The following is a 6,124-nucleotide window of genomic DNA, read 5'->3' as shown; positions in this document are numbered from 1 at the left end:
GTTTTGAGGAGAAAGCCCCGTTATACACTGGTTTTGCAGGAGCTGGAGGGCAGTTTGGCCGGCCAGCTGGACTCCCAGCCCCGCATCACCGGTGGTTTCTCCTCATGGTGACTGGAGCATCCCTTTGATGCTGCCTCCACAGCATCCCCACGGGCACACTGATGGGATTTGGGGTTAAAGAAGTGCAGAGCGAGGTGCAGAGAGCTGGCTGCACGGCCAGGCACCTGGACAAGGGGAGAAATGGGGAGAGGTGGACATGCTGGAACCAGCCTGGTGAAGGACTGTGAGGGAGATTGAGGGCTTGGGCTACCTGTCATGCAAAGAGAGACTGCAGGAGCAGGGAGCCTTCATCCTAGAGAAGGGATGGCTCAGGGCAATCTTGTTAATGTGTATTAATAGCTGATGGCATGGAGGAGAAAGGAAGTCAGGGCCAGACTCTTCTCGGTGGTGCCCGGTGACAGGACAAGAGCTGACAGTCCTGTTCCCATCCTACTGTATTCAGACAGGCACTGGGTGTTCTCTCCTTTTGACCATCTTCCAGAAGCCTCCCCAAAATGCATGTTCTTTCAGAAAAGCTGGGATAACGCAAGATAGGCAGAAACATGATTTGAAAACATGTAAATGCCCCAATCCTGAAAACTGATCCTCGCTCAAAGACGGATGCTGCCAGGAGAGCCACCCCATAACTAATGAAAGGGTCGTGGTGGCACTTCTGTAATTATTCCATGCTTCTCCTCATGTTTCCCTCTCCTGAATATTTCCATAGTGTGGTGTGTAGAAGAGATAGACACCTTGGTCTGTGCATTAGCTCTCTTCATGGGTGAGAGGAAAAGGAGATTCCCTACCTTGTAGGGTAGGGTACATTGCTGGGACACCAGGGTCTGCCCAAGCCCCTCAGCCACGGAGTAAGCTAAGACCCATAGAGGCTATGCAACCTGCATGGACTCCAGGGCCCATCTTTCGTTCAGGATGCAATAAAATCTCCAGTTTCCCTGACATCTGGTGCATTCCTTAAAGCTCAAGCAATGAGAGTCAGGTGAAGGTACAGGGGAAGGAGAGGTCAGTGAGAACTCACTGCCAGAATATTGGCTCTCGCACAGGTTTTGCAGCCTGCCCTGGTCTGGGCATGCTCTGGTGCTGGGGTGTCTGAGGCATCCCGCCAGGCACCTTACCTATAAAAACAGCCTGTGAACTGCTGCCCCTTCACCCCACCCGTGTGAGCTGCTCCTGTGGTTCACCAGATCCCCTTTCCTCCATCAGGCCAGCATCATGCCTGTGCTGAAAATGAGACCAGAGCAAAAAGTCCTGCAGTCCTTCTCCTAGGAGAGAACCCCAGTGGCAAAGTTTCTTCCTGACCCCATCTCTTCATGGTGGTTTTATTTCTCAGAGCATTAAAGAAGGTCTCATGGTGATGTGACTTTACATCATTACCCTTATTCATCTATTTAAACCTTTATAAAATTATTTTGGGGCTTTTGGCCCAGTGACCTGTTTTGGTAGCACAACATACGGGGCATAGGCTTGAATAAAATGAATTGCACTTTGAGTAATTTAAAATGTATCCCACTGGTTCCATTGATTTAATCCGCTCCATTGGAAAGACAGCTGGTAGTCATGAAATTGAAATCCAGGTCTCAAGCTCTTCCCAGATTCTGTGAGTTTTGGCTTTGCAGTACAGGGCAAATATCCAGTCCTGGGATAAGAAGCGAGTGTCTGTTTTCAGCATCAGTAATTAACAGCAACGAGATTTTGGATTCCACCTTTTAAGGGGAAAATTATGAAACATCTGAATTAAAAACAAAACCAACCAACCAACTAAACAAACAAAAATGAGCAAAAAAACCCAAACAAACAAACCCCAAGCCTGTGCCTCAAGAAACACACTGCGACACACAACAAAATGCTCAGTATTAAGGAAGTATTTAATCCAATTTAGAGGCATAGGGCTGCTGTTGGGGGCATGGGCATAGGAGGGAACCCCAGTCTGGTGGCTCCTGCCTCATATCTCTATAGAGTTTCTCATTACTCAGTTTTGCAGCTTGCACAGAAAGGGTCTGCTGCCTTAAAAACCATCACCATCAACTTCTGCAACAAACCTTGGGCACGGAGGAGTTTGCTGCTCCTGATCTGATTTCTCCCACCCTCGTGGGCTGGATGGTTTGAGGAGCCCTACCAGTGGCTGGTGAGAGGGGCCAGCTTGGATACATTTGCCCCTCAAAAGGCTGAATCCTACTGTGCCTTTCCAAAAGGCAGAGGATTTTACTGCTTTGCATGAGAAGCATCACTTTAGGGCTTTAGAAAGACCATCCATGTCCTAAGCAGTGTTTGAAGCCAGAGCTTCCTGCCCCACAGTGCAAACCACTTGACTCCGAGGAGGACCTATAATGGCCATGTGGTTCATTAGCAGCTAATCTAACCTAATTTGACCTCCGTGCTTGAGTTCTGGTGAGCCCCAGGGGGTCAGCGCCCCAATTCCCCCCAGCATGTGTCTGCCTCCCAGCACCCCAAATGCCAAGGTGGGGACTCCAGCAGACCTCTCCTGCTGCTGGGGCATCTAAACCAGAGAAACTTTGCCAGAAAGCCAGGTTGGGGCGTTAATGCTGAGATTATTTACCTCGCCGTATTCTTGACTCATTTTCCTAACAAAGCTTTTTATTGAAATCCTGTCCGACCACATTCAGACGGAGGTAATGATACGCTGCTCCGGGTTACAGAGGTTTCGTCCATTAGTCTTGCCCTTCTGGTTTTATTTTAATCAGTTTGCCAAACAGCAGCTCTAGAAGCACGGGCATATCAAACAATAAGGCACAGGCTGCGAGGAATTAGTTTCTCCTGGTTTAATTATAAAGTGCCCTTAAAGTAGCAGGCTTTGGGAATGATTTACAGGCATTGTGAAAGGTTCATTTCACCACCCATACAGTGCTATTGACACCTGGAGATTTTTACTGCTCCATGCTTAGTTCCAGCATTTTAATTTTATTTCTCCCCTTCCCCTCAGGTATTTCCCCCATTTTAAGGGTCCCCCACTGCTCTCCTTCCCTCTTTGCTCCTTGAGAACCTCTCAAGTTTGTCTGGGAGGTCTGATTTCTTTTGCTGGTGTCATTAATAATGGAACAAAACCACATTAATGACTGCAACAGCAGCCAGATAGGAGCCAGAAAGCTCCTTTCAGCCTCTAATATGCTGCATGAGTGCTCTGAAATGCTTTAGACAGAGCTTTGGTGTTTTTTGATTTTTTTCTCTCACCCTTTTCCTTCTGAACCAGCGACAGGAACATGCAGCAGAGGTACCGAAGGAAAAGAGGCAGCCTCCTGCTGCACCCTCCTCTTCCACATGGAGTCGTCAGCCCAGGCTTGCCTTATCCCAGCCTTTTGGAAGTGGAAGGGATGTTCATTGGGAGGACGAGGAGGTTTCGGGCTGTAAAAACATTCCTTCCTTCCACATGAGATGAAAAAAGCCCTTTGAAGTAGAACCCAGCCAAATCCTCGCTCTGTGTGTCAGTGGTTTCTTTCTGCCTTTAATTTTTTTTGGTAGAGGTACAGCACAAAAAGCCCTTCTCTTACCCGAGATGAATCAATAGCTGTAACAGGAGAGACCCCGGCAGTCCTGGTCTGTCAGCATTCCTCTGCTTTTTAAGCTATCTGAACTGATTCTCTCTGTGGTTTGAGGTCTGTGGTTTGGGAGGGGGGGAAGGAATAGAGGAAAAAATAAAATGAAGTGAAATGCAATCTTGAAAGATACAGAGATGTACACATGAGGATGCACAGATGCTTCCCCCTTTGGAAATAACATTTATCAAATCAGAGGTACTCAGAGCCCACGTTCAGATGGGACTGTCCGGGTGACTGCACTGCCCACCAGGCACTGCTCAGGGTCAGTGATGAACCACGCAATCGCTACGTGGCATTAAAACTTTACTACCAAGAATATCCTCACCCCTCCACACCTTTCTGAAATACAGAGATCACGATGCCCCCATGGGAAGCCAAGGCATGGAGTTGCTGTTTTCTGGGAACCTTGCGGCATAAGCCCCAGCTTTCCTGAGTCTCTGGGGTCACCTCCAGAAGGTGTGGCACGGCACTGCCAGCACTGCGACAGTGGCTGTGGGCTCGTGCTGTGGTAGTAGGGCATGCTAAATCATTGCTGCAATTCACTGAGCTCCTCATTAATCATTTTTTCTCTTTCTGTCTTCCTTCCCTCTTTTTGGTCCAGTTTATCACGCACAGTGCGAGCACCTGCGGATGGTGTCTAAAACACTGGGACAGAAATCATCGAAGTGAGACGTGGTTCACGCACTACAAATCACACCAGGAGAAACGGCTTCACCCAGGGAAGCAGCTGCTGCACCAGTTGGGGCAGGTGTGGTGACCATGATAACCTACCCAAATCCTGCAAAATGAGAAGTGAATCTTGCTTGTCTGGTGTAGATCTGCTGTCAAGATGCTCCCAGAAGCAATGGCTACATCCGTGCATCACTTTTACCAAAGCGACTGGGGTGGGATTTCCAGCCTGGCGTGGCTGGTGTGCGTCTCCTGGGAGCTTGGGGGTGCTGTGCCTGCAGACATGGGCATGCCATCTCTCCCTGACAGCTGTATATGTGCCACCTGAAGGCTTGTTCCTCAGATTTTATAGTCCAGATCTAGAAATCACAGCAGCTTAAAAAATCCCAGAAATAACACACATCAATTGTTGGTAAATCTATTCTGTGTAAAAATCTAGTTTTGGTTCATCTAAAGCTGTTCAAGAATTTGAATCCTATATGCTGAATATTTTCAGGATTCTTTTCCCAGGGCTAGGTTCCACAATCCTTACTCTCTTTCCTCTCTCGGTTTTTATTCAACAGCGAGGCTCTCAACCAATAACTGGGAGACGCAGGTCAAATGTGGGCATTTCTGGGGAGGTGGGATGAAGGAGAATAACTGGATACCCAGTTCTTTTGCCCTGAAATGTTAACCCCACAAAACAAACTAGATTTTAAATTCAAAATAATAATAATAATAATAATAATAATACCAGGAAAATAACAGCGTGTTTCTAATTAAATAATTTATTTATGCTCCAGTTTGGCATGACACCAGGTCAGCAATCACATAACCCTTCACTTGACATCTGTACCTGAAGTTATTTTCTATTGTATAAATAAAAGAGTCTAGCTAGTTTTACACCACACAAACACACACACAAAGATATAAGAGCACCTTTTATCACAATCATCTAACCATTCCCAAAGCTGCTCTAGTTCTATTTTGCTGATCCATGGTGCTTTGAATTATTCATTAGTAGCAGTGTAAATATTTTCAGATGCAGAAATGGCACATCTATCCAATGTGTGCAGAATTAAAAAAAAAAAATAAATCACAAATACAAAAAGAGACTCTCATATCTTCCTTTTCCCCTGTGAGTTTTGTTTTTCTCCTCTCCATTACCAGACTAGTGCAAGGTTTTGACATCCCGAATCCTGGGATGTCCCAGGAGCTCGAGCCCCTGTCTCCCTTCTCTAATTCAGCCGCTGTCCTAAGATGCAGGGGTAGTGATATGCATAGATTGGGTGAGGAGTTAAAAAGAATTTATCCCGAGTTATAATTAAGCAAGGCAATAATTAAGCATGATTAAACTAGTCTAGTTTAAATGGACCATTTAAATATCTCAATAGCTCTTTTTATGTGGATCACCCGAGCATCTCTCCATTCCATTTGGGGTAAATTTGGGGCAAAGAATTTCCTTTGACCTGTCCTCACGGCTCCCCTGTCTGGACGTGGCACCTGTGGGGGGAAGCTGGGAATAGGCAGCCCCAAACCCAATCGAGTCAAACCCATCCAGCCTTGCAGAATGACCGCTGAAGCATTTTAGGCATGTGGCCTTTTGAATAATGGCTGTGATTGAGCAACACGTGTAATTATGGTGTCTCCTGTGGCAGCGAGTGTGGGTAACTCGGGGCACTCACAGCTCAGCCCCTTGCACATGCACCGGGGGTGGTTTCCTCCTGGAGCACCATAGATGGTCCCCAAGTCAATTAGAGCTTGGCTCCAGCTCCCCACCTCAGCCTGTGTGTGGGGACAACTTGGGAACTGCCCCGAACATACCAGAGGTGGAAACTTCATTTATTTTTTAGCTTCTAATTTGT

The sequence above is a fragment of the Aythya fuligula genome, chromosome 1 (assembly GCF_009819795.1).
Source record: "Aythya fuligula isolate bAytFul2 chromosome 1, bAytFul2.pri, whole genome shotgun sequence".
In the NCBI taxonomy this organism is placed as follows: domain Eukaryota; kingdom Metazoa; phylum Chordata; class Aves; order Anseriformes; family Anatidae; genus Aythya; species Aythya fuligula.
The sequence above is the reverse complement of the archived record's forward strand: the minus strand, read 5'-3'. Positions refer to the sequence as shown.